At 34.5% G+C, this 26,367-nt stretch overlaps 1 protein-coding gene across 2 annotated transcripts in view; it reads left to right on the top strand.

Moving 5' to 3' along the window:
• The window catches only part of ZBTB20 (zinc finger and BTB domain containing 20), an 816,082-nt gene that overhangs the window by 37,255 nt on the left and 752,460 nt on the right, over nucleotides 1-26,367 (top strand). Inside the window, exon 1 of one of the 2 annotated variants that reach the window (XM_011940600.1) lies at nucleotides 10,126-10,501. The exons of the other annotated variant lie outside the window; for it this stretch is intronic. The gene's annotated coding sequence lies outside the window, so the exon portion shown is untranslated. Of the gene's footprint in view, nucleotides 1-10,125; nucleotides 10,502-26,367 lie in introns of those variants that run through there. 2 annotated transcript variants of the gene reach the window in all.

Raw genomic sequence — 26,367 nt, 5'->3', positions numbered from 1 at the left:
TAATAATAATAATAATAATTAATAATAATAAAAGGTAAATCTAAACACAAAAAAGTAATAGAAAATACACACCCAAATATGGAAGAGCCGTAAAATTTTAGTAATAATATAAAATTTAGATAGGAATGGAGTTGAGAACAGACAGTGATCTGTGTAGAGTTTTAAATATTTTTTACTGATGGAGCATATACTTTTTAATTATTGGAGAATCAATTTCTTGAGAGTAGGGGAAGGAACTTAGTGGTAAAACTACATATAACTTTTCTTGATTTACTTTAAGAGATGGATTTTGATTTGATACCTAAAGCTAGGGTTGATATTCAGGGAATACACACTGTATTTAAAGCCAGCATCTGTTTTGATTAGTCATTGTAACATTTCTTCTGTGCCCATTCCTTATGAGCTATAAATATTTTGACTGCTACTCAACACTACCTAAAACTTCTCTAATTTATTATTTATTTCTATATACTTATTAAGGTAACTTAAAATAATGGTAATAGTAAAAATGTAGTGCCTGGAAAAGTTCAGAATTTAATTATCTAATTATTTTATGTTATCAAATATTCTGTAATATCTACCACGCCCACCTAACTTTTTTCTATTTTCAGTAGAGATGGGGTTTCACCATGTTGGCCAGGCTGGTCGTGAACTCTTGACCTCAGGTGGTCTGCCCGTCTCGGCCTCCCAAAGTGCTGGGATTACAGGCGTGAGCTACCGTGCCCTGCCTAATGTTTCCAACTCTTTAATCAAACTGGTTCATGGTATGTTTTCTTTCGTTGTTTTTGAAATTTATTTTTTAATATACTAGTCTTTTCCATTATCCTTTCTTTAAATTTTACTTTGAGATACCTAATATACTTTTCCTCAAACAAATACAAAATTTAAGTTTTGAAATTATCTAGGGAACATATATCCTTTCAAATCTGTTCCCCATCATTAGTCTTCTTTTTCTACCTAATATTACCAGTGTATTATTCTAGATAATTTTCAAAGTAATTTTATAAATTCCCTCCTTCTATTCCTCACACATTCCATTTGGATAGATGTTAGGCCCGACCTTTGCTACTTATTAGGTATGTGTCTTTGGGCCTCTTTTTGTTTATGTATAATCTGAAAATGAGATTTCTTACAATGCTGTTGGGGGATTAAATGAGAAAGTGTATGTTGGGCTGAGTTTCTGACACATGTAGTAGAGATAACTTTTAAGAAAGCATTCTTATTAATAGTAGCAATTTTTGTGTATTGGAAAGATATGAAGACTATTGAGTTTTTGAGTATAGCCTCACCAGGCCAAACAGTAAGGATCTCACCAACCTGCTTGACAAACGTCTATGGCAATTAAGATGCATCTTTTATATCTTTTATTTTTCCTATAGAAAATGAAAGTGACTTTTATTTTTCCTATAGAATGCACTCTGTAGTTTCTCTTTCTTTTCCTTTTGTATTAAATATAAACTGTACATATAAGTAAATTACGTAGATGTGGAAACTTTCAAGATAGTTGCTGGCGTTGTAGATTGTTTAGTAGAGAGGATTGAGCAGTCAGCAGAAGAGTTCATATGGTATATGTGTCTAATACGTTGTTCTGGAGCCAGGGAGTTATTACAAATAACATTTTTATGTTTTGTAATCCATTGATGTAGCATTTATTGATTGTGTCACAAAAGTACCCTCTTCTAAATTTCTAAAGATATTCATATCATTTAAGATCAGCTTATAGGAGTAGTAACAACAGCTATAATAGCATAATAATCTTACTCAGATATTAAACTCCATGCCACTTTTCCCCATGGTCATATTTCTCCTTTATAATTGTGGAAAAGGGTGAATGACTCATATCCACATATCAATGAGTCATTCTATATTAAAGATACTTTTGATTTTCTACTCTTTGCTATTTACTATTCACTGGCCACTGTTCACTCTACCACTCGTCACTCCGAGGAACTGTGGGAATATTTTCTGGCTTATTAGGAAACTGCCGTGATTATAAAGGCTACAGTATATGGGTGAATGTGAGGCAATAACTTCATTTTTTCATTCTTTGATTGTTCATTCTACTACTATATAAGACTGTAGAATATATATTTTCTTTTCCTGAAAGTTTGGAGAGAAGGAGAGTATTTGCATCACAAAACATAAGCTTCACAGAATTTATTATTAGGCATTACTTAAAATAAATCTGTCCATGTTTACATTGGGAATTCCCATTACTCCTCTTCTTCCTCCCTCTCATCTCTGTGCTCCCCTAACTTCAAATTGTTACTCATTTTTTATGTAGTACAGTTTAACCCCACAAGACTTATTCATGCCTCACTCTCTGACTCCAGCAGCTTATCAAGATGTTTTCCTCAAAGAGGACAATTCCATTCCTATGAAGTACTCTGAAGCCAACTTCAGGTTTTTACGAACACTTATGTTATAGATGTGAAGAAATAATAGATAAATGAAATGTGAAGGGAAACTGAATTTTCTTCTCAGAAATAATGTTTATTGAAATTCTGCTAGTTGTATGGGAATATCTTTTTTTTTTTTTTTAAGTTCCAGGATACATGTGCAGAACCTCTACATTTGTTACATAGGTATATGTGTGCCATCATGGTTTGCTGCATCTATCAACCCATCATCTACGTTTTAAGCCCCACATGCATTAGCTATTTGTCCTGATGCTGCCCCTCCTCTCGTTCCCACACCCTCCTACAGGCCCTGGTGTGTGTTGCTCCCCTCCCTGTGTCCATGTGTTCTCATTGTTCAGCTCCCACGTGTGAGTGAGAACGTGCGGTGTTTTCTATTCCTGTGTTAGTTTGCTGAGGATGATGTCTTCCAGATTCATCCATGTCGCTGCAAAGCACATGATCTCATTCCTTTTAATGGCTGCATAGTATTCCATGATGTATATGTATGACATTTTCTTTATCCAGTCTATTATTGGTGGGCATTTTGGTTGGTTCCATGTCTTTGCTATTGTAAATAGTGCTGCAGTAAACATACGTGTGCATGTATCTTTATAGTAGAATGATTTATATTCCTTTGGGTATATACCCAGTAATGGGATTGTGGGGTCAGAGGGCATTTCTGGTTCTAGATCCTTGAGGAATCACCACACTGTTTTCCAAAATGGTTGAACTAATTTACATTCCCGCCAACAGTGTAAAAGCGTTGCTATTTCTCCACAGCCTCGCCAGCATCTGTTGTTTCTTGACTTTTTAATAATCCCCATTCTGAGTGGTGTGAGATATGACTACCTTTTTTATCAAACTTTTTTTTTTTTTTTTGACACAGTCTGACTAGCTCACTGCTGCTTTGACCTCCTGGGCTCAAGAAATCCTCTCACCTCAGCCTCCCAAGTAGCTAGGACTACAGGGGCATGCCATCACACACGGCTGATTTTTTTATAGACATGCGGTCTCAGTATATTGTCCAGGCTGGTCTCTAACTCCTAGATTCAAGTGACCCTTCTATCTTGGCCTCCCGAAGTGCTGAGATTACAGGCGTGAGCCACTGCAACCAGCCTTATCAAACTTTTTATTGTGAAATTCTTTCAAGCATACAGCAAAGTTGAAGATTACTTTTTCTATTTTTGTCACAAGATCTTAAGATAAGGATATGTTTAATGTGTGACTTAATACATTTTTCAAAGCGCTGTTTACTTGTGTATATCATCCTTATATCTCAGATTTATTGGTTTTCAATTAACCAAGGTTTATAAACGCTATGTACTGTTGTTTAGTCATTCATTCATTCAAGAAAACTTTTTTGAGCTTCAGTTATATTACAGGTGTACTGCCAGATGCTAGACCAACAAAGCTTAATAAGTAGGGCCTCTGTTCTCGGGGGCAGAGGGGAAGAAGGTGGCGATGGTGGGGAGGGAGTCTCTTAGTCTAGTAGGGAGGAGAGGCATATAAAATCCTCCAGCCATAATAACTGTACTTCCAGTTACATAGTTTACATGTAATACTTTATTTTAGTTTTAAATTTAAACATTTGTTGATTAGAATTTAAATTAGATATACATCTCTTCCCATTTAAGGATGGTACTCCTGGCCTACTGTTGTCCTTGGGCCCGATGGGATACAATTTTAAAACAGATGACCAAGGTTAAGTATTATTGCCTAATGGGCCGGGTGCAGTGACTCATGCCTGTAATCCCAGCAATTTGGGAGGCTGAGGCGGGCAGATCACTAGGTCAGAAGATCCAGACCATCCTGGCTAACACGGTGAAACCCCGTTTCTACTAAAAATACAAAAAATTAGCTGGGCGTGGTAACGGGCGCCTGTAGTCCCAGCTACTTGGGAGGCTGAGGCAGGAGAATGGCGTGAACCTGGGAGGCGGAGCTTGCAGTGAGCTGAGATTGCGCCACTGCAGTCCAACCTGGGCGACAGAGTGAGACTTGGTCTAAAAAAAAAGAAGAAGAAGAAAAAAAAGAACTATTGTCTAATTACGCCACATACAATTAACTTTATGGTGGTGTCCTCAATGGCAAAGTCATTTACTTAGTGTAGCACTTACTCATTTTGACCCACTAATCCCAGACTTTTCCTCTCTGGGTGTGGTGGCTCACGCCTGTAATCCCAGCGCTTTGGGAGGCTGAGGCGAGTGGATCACGAGGTCAGGAGTTTGAGACCAGCCTGACCAACATGGTGAAATCCCGTCTCTACTAAAAACACAAAAATTAGCTGGGCATGATGGCCTGCACCTGTAATTCCAGCTAGTCAGGAGACTGAGGCAGAAGAATCGCGTGAACTGGGGAGGCGAAGATTGCAGTGAGCTGAGATTGCACCACTGCACTCTTGCCTGGGCGACAGAGCGAGACTTTGTCTCAGAAAACAAACATACAAACAAAACCCATAGAATACACCAATCCTTTACAATTGAATTCTTGCTTTTTTCATTCCTTTCTCAGCCTATAGAAAATAGGAAATGTTTTATTGTGTTTATTATTTAGTTCTTTAAACAATTATTTGCATTACTATTAGATATTTGAATCTTGAACTATGCAACCTTTAAGAATGCATGATAGAGTATGTATTTTAGATGGAGTTGCTGTACCATTAAACCAAATGTATTGAGAGCTATGGGTATTGAACAGCAAATTTTCACTATTCTGTGTTAGTAAGCCAGATGGAATAAGAAATCATCAGGACTTACTGGATTTGACTCACAACCACAGAATCTTATGGCTGGATGGGGCCTTAACTATCTTTAGGTATTGGGTAAAACAGTATGGTATAGGGATTAAGCACATAAACTCTAAGCTAGACAGGCTGGGTTCAAATCCTATTATTATTATTATGCTATGTGATCTCAGGCAAGTCACTTAATCTCTCTTTTTCTTCGTCTTGAAAATGAGACTAAAAATAATTCCTACATCATAGGGTAATTGTTAGGCTTTAAAGAGTTAAGAAATAAAAAGTACTTAGAACAGTTCCTGGCACATAGTAAGCACTTAAGCATTGGCTATAATAACTATTATTATGATACGCTGTTCAATTCCATCCTGTTAAATTTATTATTTTTAGCATAGGAAGAAACTGAAACTCAGGATGGTTGCATGACTTGCCCAGGGTATGCAAGCTATTTGTGGCAATGCTGGGGCCAGAACCAATTTTCTTTTGATTTATTGTTTAATAGACTTTATTTTTTTAGAGTAATTTTAGTTTCATAGTAAAATTGATGGGGAGGTACAGAGATTTCTCATATACCCACTGCCTTCACACATGCACAGCCTCCCCTGTCATCAATATCCCCACCAGAGTCATATATTTGTTACATATGATAAGCCATCTTTGACATATTAATACTCCAGGCCCATAGTTTACATTAAGGTTCACTCTTGGGGTGTTGTGCCTTCTGTGGGTTTGAAAATAATGATGTGTATCTGTCACTATTGTATTATACAAAGTAGTTTCACTGCCTTGAAAATCCTGTGTTCTTCTGTTCATCCCTCTCTGTACCCTAAACTCTTGCAAACAGTGAGTTCTTGCTGTCTCCGTGGTTTTGCCTTTTCAGAATGTCATATAGTTGAAATCATACGTGTATAGATACATACAGTGTATAGAAGGCAATCTTTTCAGATTGACTTCTTTCACTTAGTAATATGTATTTAAGTTTCCTACATGTCTTTTCATGGCTTGATATCTCATTTCTTTTTAGCACTAAATAGTATTTCACTGCCTGGATGTACCATAATTTATCCATTCATCTACTAATGGGTATATTAATTTCTTCCAAGTATTGGCAATTATGAATAAAGTTACTATAAACATCTGTGTGTAGGTTTTTGTGTGGGCATAAGTTTTCAATTCCTTTGCATAAATACCAACCACTGCAATGGCTGGATTGTATATGTGTTTAGTTTTGTAAGAAATTGCCAAACTGTCTTCCAAAGTGACTGGACCATTTTTCATTCCTACCAATAATGAATGAGAGTTCCTGTTGCTCCACATCCTCATCATCATTTGATGTTGTCATTGCTGTGAGTTTGGGCCATTCTATTACGTGTGTAGTGGGATGTCGCTGTTATTTTTAATATGCATTTCCCCAATGACATATAATATGGAGCCCCTTTCATATATTATTTGCCATCTGTATATCTTCTTTGGTGAGGTGACTGTTAAAGTCTTTGACCAATTTTTAATCAGGTTATAATATTTTCTGATTGTTGAGTTTTAAGAATTCTTTGCATGTTTTAGATAACAGTCCTTTATGAGATACATCTTTTGCAAATATTTTCTTCCAGTCTGTGGCTTGTCTTTTCATTACGTTTACAGTATCTTTTGCAGAGCACAACTTTTAAATTTTAATGAAATCCAGCTTATCAATTATTGCTTTCATGGATTGTGTCTTTGGTGTTGTATCTAAAATAGTCATTGTGAAACTCAGAGTTATCCAGATTTTTTCCTATTTAGGAGTCTTAGAGTTTTGCATTTTACATTTAGGTTTATGATCCATCCATTTTGAGTTAATTTTTGTGAAGAGTGTAAAGTCTGTGTCTAGATTTATTTATTTTTCATGTAGATGTCCATTCGTTCCATCACCACTTGTTGGAAATACTGTCTTTGCTCCATTGTATTGCCTTTCCTTTTAAGTCAAAGATCAGTTGACTATACATATGTGGGCCTTCTCCTGGGCTATTTTGTTCCATTGATCTGCTGTGTCTGTTCTTTTGCCATTACCACACATTCTTGATTACTGTAGCTTTACAGTAAGTCCTGAAGTTTGGTAGTTTCATTTGTCCAACTTTGTTCTTCTCTTTCAATATTATGTTGGTTATTTTGAGTCTTTTGCCTCTCCATATAAATTTTAGAATCAGTGAGTTCTTATCCACAAAATAATTTTCTGGAATTTTGATTGGGATTGAATTGAATCTAGTTAGGATAGAACCAGTTTTTAACTTTCACTTTAGGATCTTTCTACAGAACCAAATTGCCCCATGACATATCAAAAAATGAAGCAATTTAATTTAATAACTTTATAACTTTTATAGTATGGTAGTCAATTACAATGATTTCTTCAGTTCTCATTGTCTCCAGTCCCAACTAGGGAAAGTATATCTTGAATTCCAGTAAGTCCACTTGCTGTGCTTTGAATCTAGTAAAATGTACAGACATGGGAAAAGTTTTGAGGTGTTGTACATTTTTCTTCTTCCTCTTCCTCCTCTTCTTCTTCTTCTTCTTCTTTCTTTCTTTCTTTTTTTTTTTTTTGAGACAGAGTCTTGCTCTGTTGCCCAGACTGGAGTGCAGTGGCGTGATCTTGGCTCACTGCAGCCTCCACCTCCTGGATTCAGTCTATTCTCCTGCCTCAGTCTCCCGAGTACCTGGGACTAGAGGCACGTGCTACCACCCCCAGCTAATTTTTGTATTTTTAGTAGAGACAGGGTTTCACCATGTTGGCCAGTCTGGTCTCGAACTCCTAACCTTGTGATCTGCCTGCCTTGGCCTCCCAAAGTGCTGGGATTACAGGTGTGAGCCACTGTGCCCGGTCTCATTTTTCACTAAGGGAAAAGATTTGTTTTCCTTTTAAATTTAGCTCTCAGGTTGTTTTTTAGAAAAGAGCCTTCATGGTCCATTATATTCCTTTTGATTCCTGCTGGTAGAAATCAAATACTGTCTTCTTCTTTAATGAAAACAAAATGAAACAAAATAAAATACCCAGAACCTTATTTTAAAAATTCAGAAAATACAAATATCTAATTCAAATCCATCTGTCAAACTCTGAGGTTTATGTGTTTTTTAATTGACATTTTTCTTAATACATTTTAATAAATCTTCGGAGAAACAATAGGGCAATAGTAGAAAAGCAGAGCTGCCAGGCCAAATAGTGAGGAGGAGATACATGCTGGTACCTTGGGCACACTAAATATATTTTGGAAAAGTTTCTCTACAGACAGGTGACCTGAAGTCGGGGACTGTTAAATCATTTTTAGTGTGTGTCTGTCTCTGCTTAATCATCCACCCTTGGGAGGATAATATACTACTGCAGCACTAGAGAGGTTGAATTGTTGGATTACAATGAGACAAGAGTGGTCTGGACTCTTAGTTTCTTACTAGAAATTTTTCCAGGATAGTTTGTATAATGTATTGCATTCTGATGTCTGTGCTGTAGGTTATCCACCCTGAAAATAGCTAAAGCAATATTGATCTGTATTCTAAACATGACCCAAAATTTATTTGACATTCTTAAAGATTTTTGTGAATAAGGTGAAGATACAGTTGATCTATAAGTTATGTATTGAAAGAGTTATTTGATTTTTAATGGAAAACTGATTATTTTTTAAACAAAGGAATTGAAGCTTTTGTTTCAAGGTAGTTTTGTTTATGCAGAGAGACATATTCTAATTTTTGAAGCATGTTAATACACAAAACCACATACAAAGGATGATTTTTACAATTAATATACTTAGGATTATTGTTACCGAAACGCAGGGTTTGAATAAGTCAAATGCACTTATATTTCTTATTTGTGTGTAAATATTCTTTAGAAAATTTTACCTCTATTTTAATGTTCTTAAGTCCCATCTAAATCACACACAGCCAAACTGTATAGAAATATATTAAGGGAGATGGGTGTCTAGATAGATATAGTGCTAGAAGGAGATATGACTCATCAAGTAGAGTCTAGTTTTTAAAAATTGGGGGATGAGGAGAGTGGCTTAAAACTAGTTCTGTTTTTTGATGTTTGTAATTCTATAGCTGCAAATATATCACTTACAGGAGAAAGGGCACCTGGGAATGGGGAAAGTGGGTGGGAAGCATGTGATGAGGTGAGGAGTATAATAATAGCGTAATTTTGGAACTAGAATATAAGAAAAATCTGGTTAGAAGTATTAGACAAAGAAAAACTGTTGTGTTTTTTTTTTTAATCTTTTAAGGCAAGTTTATTTAGGAGCATCAATTATTTTTATTTTTCCCTCCTAATAAAAGATTAAGGGTAACTGCTGTAGTTTCAGTCCTATATTCTATGAAATCTTATCCTGATTGTGATGGTAGCTTCTTCTGGGATTTATTTCTGTCGTTGTACCACTATATACTATACGCATTGCACCTGTTCACACAGAGTACATTGCATTGTGATGTTTGTACAGCTAGATGCTTCAAATGAGAAGCCAGTCTCCCTTCTTCTAGGGTCCTAGCCTATTAGTTACTTAATTAAGCTTAATTCTGTTTTGGTCTGTAATTTTGTAAGTCTGCAATTTTGTATATGGTTTTGATTTATTAACTGAGCCATGATTTCTTCTTTGCAGTTATCAGTTTCGTCTGAGATTAGTTTTCCTATTGTGTGGAGTCTGTTTCTTACAGAGCCTCCTTTAAGACTGCTCTGACTTTAAAATCATTACTAGGCTTTTGTCAGAGCTGATTTGTTCACATTTTTCTCACATTAAAAAATAAATTTAAAAGATTGCATAAATAAGCTGTGCATTTCACTATTTCCTGCTTATATGCAAAAAATGTATTTATGATAATTACATGTACTGCTAGAACTGAAACAATACATTCCTCATAATGGAGCATAAATAAAGAAGGTGGAGCCAGCTGCTCTTAAACTGTTTATTTGCAAGCAATAATGGTATAGAGAATATACCTTTTTCACTCTGTTAGTCTGGCAATACTGAACCTGTTGCTGCATTAGACGAGTTGCATTTTGCTGGATAGGGGAAGGAGAGCTGTCTGCTGTCTGGTAGGAGGGCTTTGTCTGTGCCTTTCTCTCTGTTTCTTTCTGTTTTTCTTTCTCTCTCTCTCTCTCTCCTCTTCTCTCTCTCTTACTCGCTTGCTCTGTCTCTGTCTCTCTCTCCCTCTCTTCCCCCCTCCCTCCTCTCTCTTGCTCTCTCTCTCTCTTCCCGTCTCTGTGGTTTGTAAGGTAGGTTGCAGTGTGTGTATATACACAACATCAAGAGCAGGAAAATGGACTCATTAGGGAGGCAGGCAGTCATTACCACTCACACTGTACTTCCAGGGAGACACCGATTATAAGAAGAGAAACTCAGCGCTGGGGAAGAAGGTAGGGCAGACAACTTTCTTAAAAAAAAAAAAAAAATCCTGCTTCCTCAATGCCCCCTCTGTCATCTCCTTTAGCCCCCAATGCCTTTATTCTTTCCTCCTTGAATTTTAATTTGCAGATTTAAGTTTGACAGAGCTAGTGCTAGCTTAAAATTTAGAACATCTGTAGGAGGCCTACCCTTTACTAATTTTCTTCCTACTTACTTAGGGGTGTGCCCTTGTGATTCAGTTTTGTTACTTTAAAAATAATTACAAACAAATCTATTTTTCTCACTAAAGTACCAAATAAATCAGAATCTTTCACTCTTTTAAAACAGACCCTTCCGTATGTTTGTCTCTTTGCTTTTCTTGTCTGTTTATGCAATTCCATCTGTCTGTCTATATATCATGTTGTCCTTATTTATTGCTAACTCGGTTTTGTTAGTTATTTGCCAATGAGTTTTAGCTGCATTGCCAGTGTGGGTATTACTAAAGTGAGACTCTTGTTCTTTGTTTTATGTTGAAGTTTAAAGTCCATATTTACAGTTTAAATTCTTGAAGCAGGTTGAATACTTTTTGCCAGCATGTTTATTTAATGCCATTGGACATAAGTTGAGGGGTAGTTGCTGAGGGTGGGTAAGAATTGAGTAATTACTTTTGTCATCACACACATAGAGACATTGCATCTGGGGGATGTATTTTTAAACAAATAAGGTATTCTGTTTTCTAACTTTTATTTTGCAGATGGGCTTTTACATTTATAGGAATATCACTTTGGTTAGTAAGAATGCGAACTTTCCTAACAACCAGTTTTTATCCTAGGACAGTTTCCTTTTAGTATGTTACTGTTTATTTATGCTTGGGGAGGGTGGAGTGAAGGGCTGGCCATCTTTTTACAAAGTGGAAGCTATGAAGTATATCAGGCCATCTTGCACAACAACTGTAAGTATTCATTTAACATTTTGGGGAGCATAAATAATATATTTTTTATTTCAAATACAGTTTTGTGGTGCTTTCTTTTCCTTTATTTCTTTTTTCCTTTTATAGTGGGAAAAGTTACGTTTCAAACTAGCAGACATTGTTGAAGAGTTTTCCCAGAATAGTGTTCTTCAAAATTGAAAGGATTATTTTAATAAGATCCATTTGAAATGGACTTCTTATTGGAATTTTATTTCAGATTTGTCAAAGTAAAACTGCTATTCATTTGATAAAATTTGAGTCACATAGACACGCAAATGTTTCGGCATATACAGAGCAATGTTAGAAAATGGATGCTGATCTGTAGAGATCTTTGATAATAACAATCATCTTTTTGTAATAAATTATTTATTTAATAGAAGTGGCAGACTTTTTCCCCCCTTAATTCCATTAGGCCTCTCTGACAACACAAAGAAGTCCATAAAGCAATATTCTTAACCCACCTGGGACACTAGAGCAGATTCCCAAACACATTCTCAAGGTTCAAACCTAGTAAAATGTTTATTAAAAATCCATTATTTCAGGAAAGTGATGAACTTTTGTGCTGAAAGACTTTTTTACCTCTTCTTTTAAAAAATTTATTCTGAGACTTTCATTTTGCTTATCTTGCCTGAACTGTTTTTTTAAACTGGATAGGCTGGCTTTGGCCAAGAGTAGTACAAATACTAAGTACGCTCAATCAGGTCTCGTCAGATTTTTTTTCCCTAAGGTCTAAGGGGAACTTTAGGGGAGTCTTTTATGTTAATATGGTACACAATAATTTTGTTTATCAAATACAATTTTATATATACTTCATGCCATTTCCGACTGTGACCCAAAAATTTGTTTCAAAACTAATACTGTATGTTAAAACTGTGCATGTCTCATGCACCTGTCATTTTCTATGTTAGCTTTGTGAGGACCATATAAAATTCTACTGTTTTTATCAATAGAAATCTTTTATCTATGTCTTGATCAGTCATTCTCTTTTTCTGTACACACATATATGTGGCGATATCTGTGCATACGTGTACATGTATGACACGAAGGCATACATGTATGGATAAATACATCACAGCTTCTTTCCAGATACAGTATTTTTAAAAATTTCACTTTATGTATATGTTAACCACAAGCAAACAAAAAATGGAGAGAGTTTCAAGAGAAAATGAAAATTTCCTTTAACCTTCTAGCAAGAATAAAAGCAAATAATAATGTAGTCATTTTTATGTTTGGTTTAATTTATAGAATGTGTCTATGTTTTCTTTTGCATTATAATTCTTAACCTTCAGTAGATCTAAAATATTTTTAGTATGAAAAATAATCTTAGCCTTTTCTGGAAGGGACTGTCACAATCTAAATACAGAAGGACATTATAAAATGTACATAAATAAACTTAAAACCACTGTACTCTGCTGTATAGGGATTTGGAAAGCTGAAAGGCTTGCGTCACAGGAGCGCTACAGAGTGCCAGAAAAATTCATTAATCAGCCTTATTGGTTAGAGTGGGCTCTTCCTATCAGCACATGATATCTGCCTATTTAGATCCCCAAGGTCACAGTGTGTTTCATTTTAATGTTGGAGCAGACAGTTATCTCACACACCACATGAGGAAGTGCTCTAAAGAAGTTATTTCATGCTTTGCCATGCCCTGTAGCTAAAACAATTTGGTACTGAGTGATGTGTGTGTGCTTTTTAACTCCTATCTGATGAAAATCAGCTTTGGCTCTTTGAAAAGGACCAAACAGTAGATTAAAAAAAAAAAAAAAAAAAATAGGGCACTTTGGGAGGCCGAGGTGGGCAGATCACGAAGTCAGGATATCGTGACTATCCTGGCCGACATGGTGAAACCCCATCTCTAGTAAAACATGGTGAAACCCCATCTTTAGTGAAGAAAATACAAAAATTACCTGGGCGTGGTGGCACACGCCTGTAGTCCTAGCTACTCGGGAGGCTGAGGCAGGAGAATCCCTTGAACCTGGGAGGTGGAGTGAGCCAAGATTGTGCCACTGTACTCCAGCCTGGTGACAGAGCAAGACTCTGTCTCAAAAAGAAAAAAAGGAATACCAGACCATATAATTCAAATGCTAAGCATTGCCAGTTTAAACTTTTTCTTTTTTTTTTTTTAACTTAAATTACTATGATTATTTTTACTGTAAAGGCTATATAGTGATTTATTGAATTTTACTCATTAGGGTTTCAAAAATTGCAGATATTTTTTATTCTGCACATTTTTATCTCCAGAAGCCTATATTCATCAAAAGGATAGCAGCTGCATACTTTCCCCATGAAATGTTAACAAATAAATGGCATTCCTGTTTATTTATCTATTTTTGAATTTTAATGATTAGTCCTTGTGCTAATTAACAAATTCTCGTATTCATAAAATCTGGCACTACATAAATATCTAATTGTGTGATTATCTACACATGTTCTGGCTTTCTATAAATATAGAAATTATCACTGGATGCGTTCATGGACTTGCCCACCTCTTAGTAGTGGCCGGTCATGCCGCCACATAGGAAGCCAAATTTGGGCCCTGAGCAAACGTGTTACCCCAACATCTGGCAAGATATGTTGAAACAGCAGCACCTGCCTAATATTGTAACTAGTGATCTTTTCTGGCAAAAGAATAACTGGTGTTGATATTCTTTGAATGCTGCTAGCTCCCGAGTTCTTCAGCTTCAAGGGTGGCCTCTAAAGTCTAAATGTTGTAAATGGACGTTAAACCTGGCTTATCTTGGAGGTCACTTTATAAATATATTTTAACAGACTGCATTTTTGGTGGGAAACATGTTTTACTGTACAACATAAGTAAAATAGTATCCTTATCCCTTACTTTCTTAACCAGTGAAGATCTAAGGTACCATGAGAAGTCACAAAGCACTGAAAAGAAACTCTAAATATTTTCATTTGCATGGCTATGTAACTATTTCAGGGACATTATAAAAATCAAGTATTACTTATATAGAAACAGTTTACCCTCCATCAAGGACAATAAACACTAGCAATTGGACAAGTGTGTACCTGCTAGAGTTATTATTAAATTAGAAACCAAACCTTTAAAATAGTTTTTTTTCATACTGTGTAAGCCATTTTTGTTATTTTATACAATTACTATGGATTATTTACAATGCTAATACAGTCAGCATTTACATTTGATACTTTACACCAAGCTTTCAAGTCATATATCGGTGTGTAGGTATTTTACAAAACTTGAAACTTGTAATTTTCTTGAAAAACACATTTCATATATTTCCATTGCTTAAATAAATTCTAGCGTTTTGCATAATCGCCAGGAACTACAGCCAATGTCAAATAAACTAGCAAGATCAATTTTATTCTTTACCAAAAGCCTGAAGGCAATACACATATCCTAGATATTCTTGAGAATGTCTGAATTCATATGTTTTTCTATTACGTAGATATTATACATTAATCATCAAATAATGTTGATGACAATTATGTTTAATATATCAAAATATCCTTGAGCTCCCTTAGTTCTCATTCAGCATAGGCAAGCTGATGAGGCTATGGGAAGAAATATGCTATCTATAATTACTATCATGTATGTAGTAACCACTACAGCCTATGTTAGAAACAGTATTCAAGGGCTTATAAGAAAAAGGGCTTTTTTTTTTTTTTTGCCACTCTAGCTGTTCAACTGTAATAATGAATAAGTGGCATGCTATTTCTGTACTAAACTGTGGAAAAATTATGCTTGACTTTTTTGGCTTCATAACGTCTCTCATACTCCAGGATCAAGCCTTTTGGTAATTCTATAGTTCATTTGAAAGTAATCAGCTTGAGGACACGGAGCTTGCCTTTCTGGAATCTTTTGACACTCAGTTGAAACTCTAGCCCTGGTATTTTGTAGTTCAGTTAACCAGTGCAACCTTTGTAATTGTCTTAACTTGGGGAAAGCTGGCTACTGATTTTCAAGTAAGAATACTGAGACAAGGAATAAGAACTATGAGTTCATTGATTCATCTAGTTTCCAGAGGGAAGAAGAACATATTGTTATTAATTCTGAATATTCAGTCTTACCTTTGAAACTCTGATAGAAAATGTGGTAATTATAGCATAATATGTTTGCCTTCTTGATATTGGAAATAATTTTGGCACTGAATACTTCTGTGTCTTGAGATACGATGAATTTAATGTTCATATTATGCATTTAAAAGTTCAATCTATTTGAAAGTTTTTATATTACATTACTAATGTAAGGATTTACATTCAATAAATATAAAATTATGGTATTGAGGTTGGGATTTTGTGATATCAAAAAGATGCCCAATTGGTTGTAACTAAAAATGTAGAAATGGCAATAATTATGAATCTTATACATAGTAGTACTATTTTGTTATGGGGAAAATTCTGAATTTAAACTTTTTAAAATCAAACATTTAAAATTATTTAAATTTTAATTTTCTCTAATTTTTAGAAGGCTTTACTTTTTTGTTTTTTACTGAATTAGCTTAGATATTTGCCATTTTTACCTTTTCAAAAATTTTCTGTGAATTACTGTTGTAAATAAATTGTGATTTGTTATTGCAATTCCTTTTATAGTATGAGCTTCTTTCCTATAAATGGAATGTAACTGAGAGAAAATTGATGTTGTCAGTTTGTTCAGGTAGCAACTTAAAACTTTGTAAAAAAAGAAGAAAAAAAGCTATTACTAGCAGAAAACTAGAAATGTTCCAGGCTATGTAATTTTTTTGGTTGATATATATATATGTGTATGTGAAAACTATGTGGCTGTCATTTTAAATAAACAAAAATACCTTATTTAGGAACATTTAAACAGTGAGAAAATATTCCTTTCTTTTATTATTTAAATAGACTAGGCAAATACGTTTTAAGGGTGACTTTATAAAATTTTTGTTTCTTTTTCTTCTTAAATACTTAAAATTAAAATTCTTCTTGGCCCAATAAATATACTCTGGTTCTGAACATATTTGCTAATTTCTCCATCTTCTTGGTGACTTTTCCTATTAGCTTTAGGTAAGGCAAAAATAACTTACTTTTTATATTAGTCCTTACTTTCTCTAGTTCTCCAGATCAACAATGATCTTTATCCCCTCACCTCATTTCTAGAAGGGAGACGACTAAAGATGATTAAGAAACAAGTAGAGATAAGTTGAGATAATGTAAAGGGATAAAGCTGAGGGTACAGGGGTAAAGCTGAGGGTAGCTGAGGGGTTGGTGCTTTTGAAGCTTCTAAAGTTAGAAGTATAATGAAATAAAAATACTTTTTCCCTAACTCCCGTTAAAAGGCATTTGACTTATCTGTACAGCATTGGTTTTTGCATCTCTCTAAAACATATCTATCTAAATTCCCTCTGCTCTCCAAGGTAGATTCCAGTGGTACCACCAAAGAAGATCATAGAAGAGAAAGTCAAAACATCTCACATTTCTAGAACATCCACTGCCAAGTTTCCTTTATACCTTTTGCCCTTTAATTCTTGGGTTCGGAGTTGTGAGAAGATTTTTATAGTTGGTGGACAGATTTCATTTGTTCTGATAAGAAGCTTTACCAACAAAGCATTTCCAAAACATGCCCCCAAACTGCATCACATGCTGAATTAAAATAGATGAAGTGATTAGCTGAATAAATGTACATGTGTTTCCTTTTTAAAAACAAAATAAAGTCAAATAATTTATATGAAACAAAACAAAAAACAACTCTTCTAGGAGTCTGAATGGATTCAGGTTTTGTTTCACGTAATGGCTTTCTGAAACCATTTTTTGTATAGTAATTTTGACCAGCACATTCCACCTATTCCCTACCCCACTTGCTTTTTTGCTTTCTAAATGTTGAATGAATATAATTCCTTAATATAAAAATAACAGTGTTCTTATAACACATTCAAAATATACCTGTGGATATGAAGATGTGATAGGGCCTATACACAATAGTTTCGCTCATGTCACCTTAGCCTGAAAATACATGAATAAAAAACATTTTAAGAAATTATTTTCCTGGTATGTTGAAAGAAACTTTATGGTGTGGTATAAAAAGCATTTCCTGGGGAATCAGGAGGTATTACTCAATACCAAAAAGGATTTAAAGTGGTTAAATCTGAAGGTCTGGTTTTTTGTTCTGACTTTGTGACTTTGAGTAAATCACCATCTCTCTGTCCCTCAGTTTCCTTCTTGTAAAATGAGGGGAAAAGCTTTTTAAAATATTTTTTCATCTTAAAGACAGTGTGATTTTAAGTAGTTATATATGTAGATAATCTTGCTTGCATTTTCTGTCTAAAAGTCACAAATAAATGGAGAAAAGTTAGAGTGGGTAATAAGGGAAGAATAACAGACATTTATGTGGCTTGAGAGAGCACAGGCACTTTAATTTTGTGATGATTTTTCTTAGCTTAACTACATGTCATAATGTATTATTGAATGTGTTTAATGATTGAATGAATGCCATAAACCAAAAATTGTCATTTGTCAGACAAGCGGACTTAATTGCCTATGGGTGATTTGGTAAAAGGGCTGTTTTTGATGGAATGAAGTGCAACATGGTTACTATGGCTCCATTCCTCTCCACTGGCCACTAGATGGAGAGGCGATCCGCGTCCACTGCCTTGCCAATAACAAGCAGTTCACTTCTGACTTCCTAATGGCAAAGCTGCACTCTATGCCTTTGGACATTTCTATGAATACACACATGACATTTTGGGGAAGTCATCAGAGAATATGTCCTATTTCTATATAGGCATGATATGATATTCATGAAACGCAAAATACTCCTCTTTAGGCCAGTGTTAATGTTGGTAGACCCAGAAGGCGACCAGTATTACAACTCGTGTTAGTTGTCACAATAGGGTCTGTTTTGCCTCTTACAAATTTGTCCATTTAGAAAGGGCCCTGAAATGAATGTCAGCACGACAGTGCCACCTTGTGTCCCTGTTGCTGTGCAAGTAACTGATGCATGAGTCAGTGAAAAAAAAAAAAGAACAGGACATTTGCAAAAAATTGGCAAATTGTTTAAGACCCTGATTTCATAGTAGCTGTACCAAAATTCCATAATATGTTTTAGTTTTCCAAAATTGTTATTACGCAAGGAAAAGTTAGGATGTGTGCACTTTACTACTTTTCTCCTACCAGGGTATATAAAAAATTCTTTATCAATTCTAGGCATAAACAGGGATGTATTTAATTTAGAATTGGAAATGGAGAAGACAGGGATTGTCAGAGATATTCACTTAAGCTCAGTCATTTCAGACACTGAGGTGCTCCTTCTTTCACATTCCCACAGCAACGTTTATATGCATAACTTGGCAATATCAGCTCTCACATTGTATTGCCATTGTTTGTAAGCACATCTTCCAACTAAACCTTGAGGTTCTTGAGGATAGCGACTGTGTCTTATTCATCCTCCAGAACCTTCTATTGGCATTCAGCACAGAGCTATACAGATATTTGAAGTCTAAACAAATGATTATGTCTAGCTGGTTTATAACATTCTCATGTATATATATATGTGTGTGTGTTTTATATGTGTATATATTATATATATATATATAAAAACACATTTCTTTGTTGTAAATAAATTTGGAGCCTTTTTACTTTAGAAAAACAGCTTCTGATACCACTTCCTGCCTAAACATCCCTTTATAAATTACCTTCTTCCTTTTGTATTAAAATGACCATTTTCTCTTTTTGATTATGAAAACAAGGCATTGCCCATTCACAAGTGTGTATTGTAATTGACTTTGATGTAAAGATAATTTTTAATTCTAGCTTTACAACAAATTTTCTATTATTTGGGGTAGCATAAGTTTTTTTTTAGGTCTACTTCCTATGTATAAAATGAGTGGACTGGACTAGTTGATTTGACAGGATTTTTGTAGGGACTGGGCAAATGTCAGTATTATTCTAGCTGTATATTTAGTTGTACTTTTTAAAGTACCATCATAGCTGAGAAGGAAATTGCTAGCCTTTGAAAGTACTATTTGATATTTCATGTTTTAGAAGAGGAAACTGAGGCAAAGGTGCTTATAGGGGATTGAATTGCAAGTAGGCAGGGTAAATAGTATTATAATGGATGAGTATTCCAATTTTTTATTTGTTTTTCACTTTTTTGTTCATTTGTTTTTGGTTAATTGAGCTCCACTCTCCTTCTATTCTTTAACTATATAATAAATAAAGTACAATGAACTTATATAGTAAGATGAACCCACAGGTTGGTAGAGGACTATGGCCTACTTGCAGTTTAGAGACTCTCATGCTATTTTGAGTTTGATTCACAACACTTAAAAATGAATCCTAAGTTTTAAATTTCACACAGTTTTGCATGAAATTTACATCTAGAGGTTTCAGTCCACATATCACCAGAAATACCAGCAAACTTATGATTGGGAAAGTTGCATAAACTTTTTAAGAGTTTTCTTATTGGCGGAAATGTGATAATATATATTACCTTTCCTATCTACCTCACAAGGTTATTGTAAGGATTAAGTTAATATATATGAAGTTTCTTTATAAATAGTAAAGTAGTATACAAATATTATGTATTGGCATTACTGCTCTAATTAAAGAAGGAATGGATAATAAAAAACGAAGTCAAAGCAAAACACACACATTTAAGAAACACTGAAACGCATGGCATTTCCTAGGTGAAATACTTTTCTGTGCTGGTAGACCCTCTGTAGATGACTTAAAATGTTATCTCTATTTCCCGTTTTGATTTTGAAACCTGTAATAATAATGATAATACCCTAAAACTAATATTTTCTTTAGATAAAATTTTTACCCATCATTCATAAATTTTGACAGTAATGTTTATTTAAAAATAGAGGGAAAATGTTTAAATAACCAAATATGAAAAAAATTCTTTTTAATATTATTTTACTATATTCTAGTCCAGTGGTTCTCAAACTTTAGTTTACACAAGATATTCTTCAGATTTTTGTTAAAATTCAAATTTCTGAGCTCCTTTATTAATGGGTATGGAATGGAACTCAGGTGTCCTGAGTTGTAGCTGGCCCACACACTTCAGAAAACTCGACTTTAGTTGATTATTATATGTCGTAATCAGCCAAGGGCTTTTAAGATACACAGATTCCTAGGTTCGACTCCCACATATCTAAAATTGGAGTCTCTAGACTGGTATTTGGGCAACTATATTTTGCAAAAAATACCCCAAAGATCCTAATAATATTGCAAGGTTTGAGAATCATTACTCTTGTTTCTAGGGTATATTGTTAAAATATATTTACTGTCACACCTGAATTTATCCTCATCTCTCACATTATGCCTTAACTAAATATAATCTTACTTTATGTAGGAGGCCAGAGTTGATACTGCTATATAAGAATAAAGTTTAGGCTTGAAAACCAAGTGGAACTCTTGTCCTATAATGCCAAAATGAAGGAAGTGAGATATTACTAAGCACCTTTCACACAAACTGTTTAATTTAATCTTTGCATACAACAACTTTGTTGCATACACTGCTTTTCTGCCTATTTTTTAGATGGAAAAACTGAAGCTTACAGAAAAAAAAAAATTGCCAAATTCACACAGCTGCTAAGAGTCAAAGCCAAGATTTAGTCTCTGTTCTTTCTATTACATCCTATTATATTTTTTCCTCATTCAGTAAATCTTTACCAGGTTCCCATTGTGTTAAATGATAATGTCTAACTTTGGGCACCACATTAGCCCCTGACATGCTATCATAATTGTTGCTTAGACCATGTAAATTGAGTTTTGAAAAAATTTTTCTATTGAAGAATGGTTTTTAGCTGGATGTAGAATTCATGTGTTCTCAATGGTCAGAAGGGTCTAAATTGTAGTGATAATCATAGTTAATGAATTGTTAAGGAACTTTGCCAATGGGATCTCTTTTAATCACCATGCCTTTGCTATGAGGTATTTCTTAACCCTATTTAAAGATGAGGAAAGAAAGATTTAGAACGGTTAAGTGGTTTACCCAAGATTGCAGACCTAGTAAGTGGCAGAGCTGGGATTGAATTCTGGTTCACTCTAATATTCACAGCAAAGTTAACCAGTAGTATATAAAATTTCTGACTCTGCTTTGCAGTTACTCTTCAGAATCAGGCTGTTCCTCCATTTGTTGAGCCACTAAATGCTAATTAAACTTTGTGGGATTTAAGTTTGTTTCCTTTGTAGGGAACAAACCATTTTGCCACACTTAATCAATCCAGTAATTTCTTAAATCTTGTAAAGTTTGGAATTAATAATGCATAATCCTCTAGGGAATTCGGTTGAAGTGAATAACCTTTTGTTTATATTTTTATTTGAGAGTTACAACTCTTGGATGGGACAGATTATTTGAAGGAAAATTCTAATTTTACCTATTATGACACACTGTGAAACACAACAATTTCGTGTCGTATCCATTGTTATTGGTCTTGAAATATTTGGTTTGCATTTTAATTTCAATGAAAGTGTTAACAGCATCAATGCCTGAGTGCTTCATAAAATCTAAAAACTGACTCCTGAACATTCCTGATGTTCTTGTCTGAAAAAAACAATGCCTCATAGTATAAAAAGACAGCACATGTATGCCATATAGTATACAAACTTGTACAATTTCTCACTTATCCTGTATGAATAGCTAAAAATGTAATTTTTATATATTTTCATACATTTAATAATATGCAAATTATTAACATGCAATAAATGCTGTAAGGGCAGTCACAATTTAAAGGAGCACTGAAATATATCCTTTAGGTGTGAAAATAGTGATTTTATAAATTTAGATATGTGTACACTTTTGGGATATTCTTAACACCTCTCTATGTATTAAAAGATTCATTTTTAAAAAAAGAAGACCCACAAAATCACCAACTGGGGATATAGTCTTGTCTTTAGCAGACTTTCAAGTTTATTGGAAATTTGGGGTTATATTTCAATTTTCTTCTCTAAGAGTGGTCTTTTCTCAAATGACATTCTTTCAGAATACTATCAGAGAGGAGAGAAGAATGGAAACCCAAAGTGAAGAACTTTACCTATACTCCTTTTTCAGATGTAGAAATTAAAACATGATTTTGCAGAAAGTCCCATTGAGCAGCAGAGCATGAATTGGAAAATTTGGTCAGTGATTTATTTAGGCTCCACAGGGAAAATCCTGTAGGGCATTTTTTGAATATCCTAAATTTATTTTGATTTGAGACCCGCTTACAGGGCATGTCTATCTTAAAACAGTCCTCCATTTTCCTGAGAAAAATTCCAGTGGAGCTAGTTGTGGGAGGTAGTATCCCAACAATGAACCTTTTGGGTCCAAATAAGCGCTTTAACACAACTTACTCCATCCCTTTCCTTAAACCAAAGTCTGCCTTGCCTACTGGGCATGTTTAACTTTGACTGCTAATTTTATTTCCCTGCAGAGGCAAAGGAGACAGGAAAAAGGAGGGAAAATAACTGATGGCATGTGGGTGAGGTTTTGGCCAGGAAATAATTTTTAAAAGATCCTAGCCAGTATAGGGATGCAGGAAGCAGTTGGTGCCTTAAGCTGTATTACGCTTGCATCACAGATTAAGAAGTAGAAGCCAGTTGAAGTTAAATAACTTGCCTATGGTTACATAGCAGTTTTCAGTGTTGGGGTTGTTACTGGGAACTAGGTTATTCATTGCTCCAGTGAGGAAATTGGACAATCCAGCTTTTTTTGTTGATAAATATGCTCCCCTAATATCCCTACTCACCTCTTCTTTCCTCCTCTTCTTTGGCTACTGTCTTTTAACATCTAAAAAAGTATTCTGCTGATAATCTCAGGTGTAGAGGCTAGTTATTAAATATATTTAGACTATTAAAACCATTTAGAATTAGTTGAGCTGAGCTGTAAGGACAGTGTGCATCATGTTAAGCCTTTTTTCTCTATTTTATTTGGATCATGTAAGTAATGAAGATAGAACTGGAAAAAGGAAATGTCATTGAATAAGTAATTCTGAGCTCATGGCAGAGCTCTAAACGTGAAAAATGTGATGGACATCTGTGTAAAGATAGGCCATTTTTATTTTTGCCTCCTAATTATGGTTATCTGAAGTATTTGAAATGAACATAAGCTAAATTTTGATACCTTTTCCTCCTAAATTGATATCATTAGATGGATTTAGGTTGGAAAGGAGGACCATGGTAGAAGTATGAATCAGAATTTTAGACTTCCATAAAGTTTATAACTGTCCCAGTTAGCCTCTGTGCTTGAACACCAGGGGAAAGTTGCTATTTGGCCCTAGTATCACTCTAAGTTGTGAATATGTTTTGGACCAACTTCTCACTGATATGATAAATAGTTGACTTAAAAATTACTGAAAACTTTTTAATGTGGTATCTGTTGAATATTACCATTTACCCCTTAGTGTCCTTAGTCAGGTTCTAGACACCAAACAAGTTTTACTAGAATGTGAGTTTTATTTGGTTACCAGCAGCTAACTACATATGCAACAGAACTTAGAAGTGATGCCATCACAGACCAGTGCTCTAACAGATCCTCTAAATTTTGACTTGGAAATATATGAATTATTCAGAGATCTAAAACCCCAATGAAAATCAGGTAGAGATCCTTCGTATAGACATACCCATAGCCTGTATTCCATTCTAAGAATTGCAGTTTGAACCAATAGAAGCCAGAAGCAGCTGCACACATTTGATTTAAAACTGTGTCCTGTGTACTTGCAAATAGCAGCTAGTTTCCTTTTAGGGTTGGCTGACAACGGTGGGTTTTTTTTTATGTATTATTAAAAGTCAATGGCAGCAGCACATGCAGGCTAATTGTTAGAATATAAACCTTTGTTGGAGGTGGAACATAGGGTTCTAGTAATACTCTTAAATTCACACCAATTGTCACAAAATAAATATGGTTCTCTAAGAAATATAGAAGGCTTAAACTAGAAATGACTGAAAAATACCATTTTCACAAGCACTTAGCTATCTCCATCTACAAAAAGTAGTTTTTGCTTTATCTATATCTTCATAAGCCTTTAAGGTGAAAGATGAATGACAGCAACAAAATGACAGTGACCTAAAAGTGTAAAATTGTAGTTAATTTAGGTAATCCTGGGGACAAATATAATCCAGGATATTTATTAATGAGATAAAAGGGGAAAGAAATGCTGTAGTTTCATCATACTGTAAATAAAATACTTAATTAAAATGCCCTACCAAAGTAAACAACTTATTTCTAAGAAATTACTGCTGAAGAAATTAAGACTAAAAAAAAGAGAAAGAAATACAAAGCCCCATTTTTGTACATTTTTCTTATATTTATGTGCTTTTAAAAATTGTTTTTATGAACTCCTAAATTTGAGAGCAAGGGAGATGGGATTACATTAATTGCCATTTAAATACTCAGCTTCATGTTTGTAGGCATCTTTCTGAACCAGAACAAAAAGACCATAAAAGAATTTCTAGTGTGGAAATCATATTTCATGTGGTGAAATAAAAACTCAAGATATTTCCTGATATAATAAGCTGAGAGTGATTACCAAAGAAACAAAAGTTTCTTATCACTCGGCCTGAGGCAAATGTGGCATATTAAGCTTAAAATGAATTCTCTTTTCCTGAATGCACACAACTCTTATTAATGTCTTGGAAATTATGCCCAAATAAGGTTTTCTGGATACATCTGAAAAAGCATCCATTGGGGTATAGGGACTATTTTATGTCTGTGGACATTTTAGTGTTTAACTAGCCACGAATTAGTTTTTGCTCTTTTACCTCTTTCTTAGGTTTAACTTTAGATGAAATGACTTGTTTTTATCTTAAAAGAGGCCTTTCCTTTAGTGAGAGTTAGGTTTCCTGGTGGCCTGAAAGAGTTAATGCAGTTTCCAAGAGTGTCCAACTTACTTCCAGGGAGTAGTGTGTGCATGTGAGAGAGTCTGGCTCCAGGATATTTGTTCACATCCCAAAACCAATTTGGCACAACTTAAAATGTCTGCTAGGCAGAGGATTCAGTGTTGTTAGGCCACGCAATTAGTGCTTTATTTCATGAGCACCAAATTCACCCAATAGTGTTTTGATTTAAGGAAGAGCTTGAAATTCACAATAACGGGTTTCATTTATCAGAGCCATATGGGACTCAACATCTTTGGATATATTTATAAGGCTTTCACAAAGAAGACTTTTTAGACATCTCAGATTTCACCGATTGGAGGACAATCTGGATGAGTATCTTTTTTGGAAATGACGAACTATCGTTTTCACATGTAGTATTCCTTGAGAAGCTCAAAACAACAACAACAACAACAACAGCAACAAAACAAAACAGGAAAGAGTTAAGTAAGTCTCAGCTTATTAGCTTTTACTGGAAAATAAAGACCATGATTCTTAGATCTGGTTCAAAATGCCAAGTGAATCTTTTACGTTGAAATTTGGCCGCCTAATCTTTGCAGTTTGTGATGGGGCATTTATGAAAGAGAAGGTGGGTTCTGAGTCTCAACGTATTTGTGCACTTTTTGCTAGTTCTATCCTGGCCATATGTCAGTGGATTGTTGGGACGCTTTCTGCAGCATAGCTGACTGATTAACATGATGATACTTTTTATATTTACTCAAGATTGTTTCTTTGTTCACTCCTGATTTTCCATAATTTTCTGATCATTAGGGATCTATTTTAATGCAATGCATTCTTGAAAATGTTAATATAAATTGATCTTTTAAAAAAACAAGTCCCATATTTTTTCCACTAATCTGTTAATTTAGATATTAAAAAAAATGGATTGACCTTCATTTGGCAATTGTTGTTACTACTTTAATTTTTGATTCCAAGATTTTGTTTAGTGGGCTATAAATGGCCTATAAACAAATATTTCAGTGTTTAATAATTAAAAATCAATATTTTTTTAAAGCATAGAGTGCTATTGTGTTATGATACAGGTAACCACTAATTCTATTAGGTTTTCAACTTTTTATTTTCTTAGTTCTCTAGGCCTTTTTTTTTTCTTTTTTTGTTTTAGGGCACTCTTCATGC

Source organism: Colobus angolensis, unplaced genomic scaffold (assembly GCF_000951035.1).
Source record: "Colobus angolensis palliatus isolate OR3802 unplaced genomic scaffold, Cang.pa_1.0 Scaffold190, whole genome shotgun sequence".
In the NCBI taxonomy this organism is placed as follows: domain Eukaryota; kingdom Metazoa; phylum Chordata; class Mammalia; order Primates; family Cercopithecidae; genus Colobus; species Colobus angolensis.
This window is presented reverse-complemented; position numbering and strand designations above follow the sequence as displayed.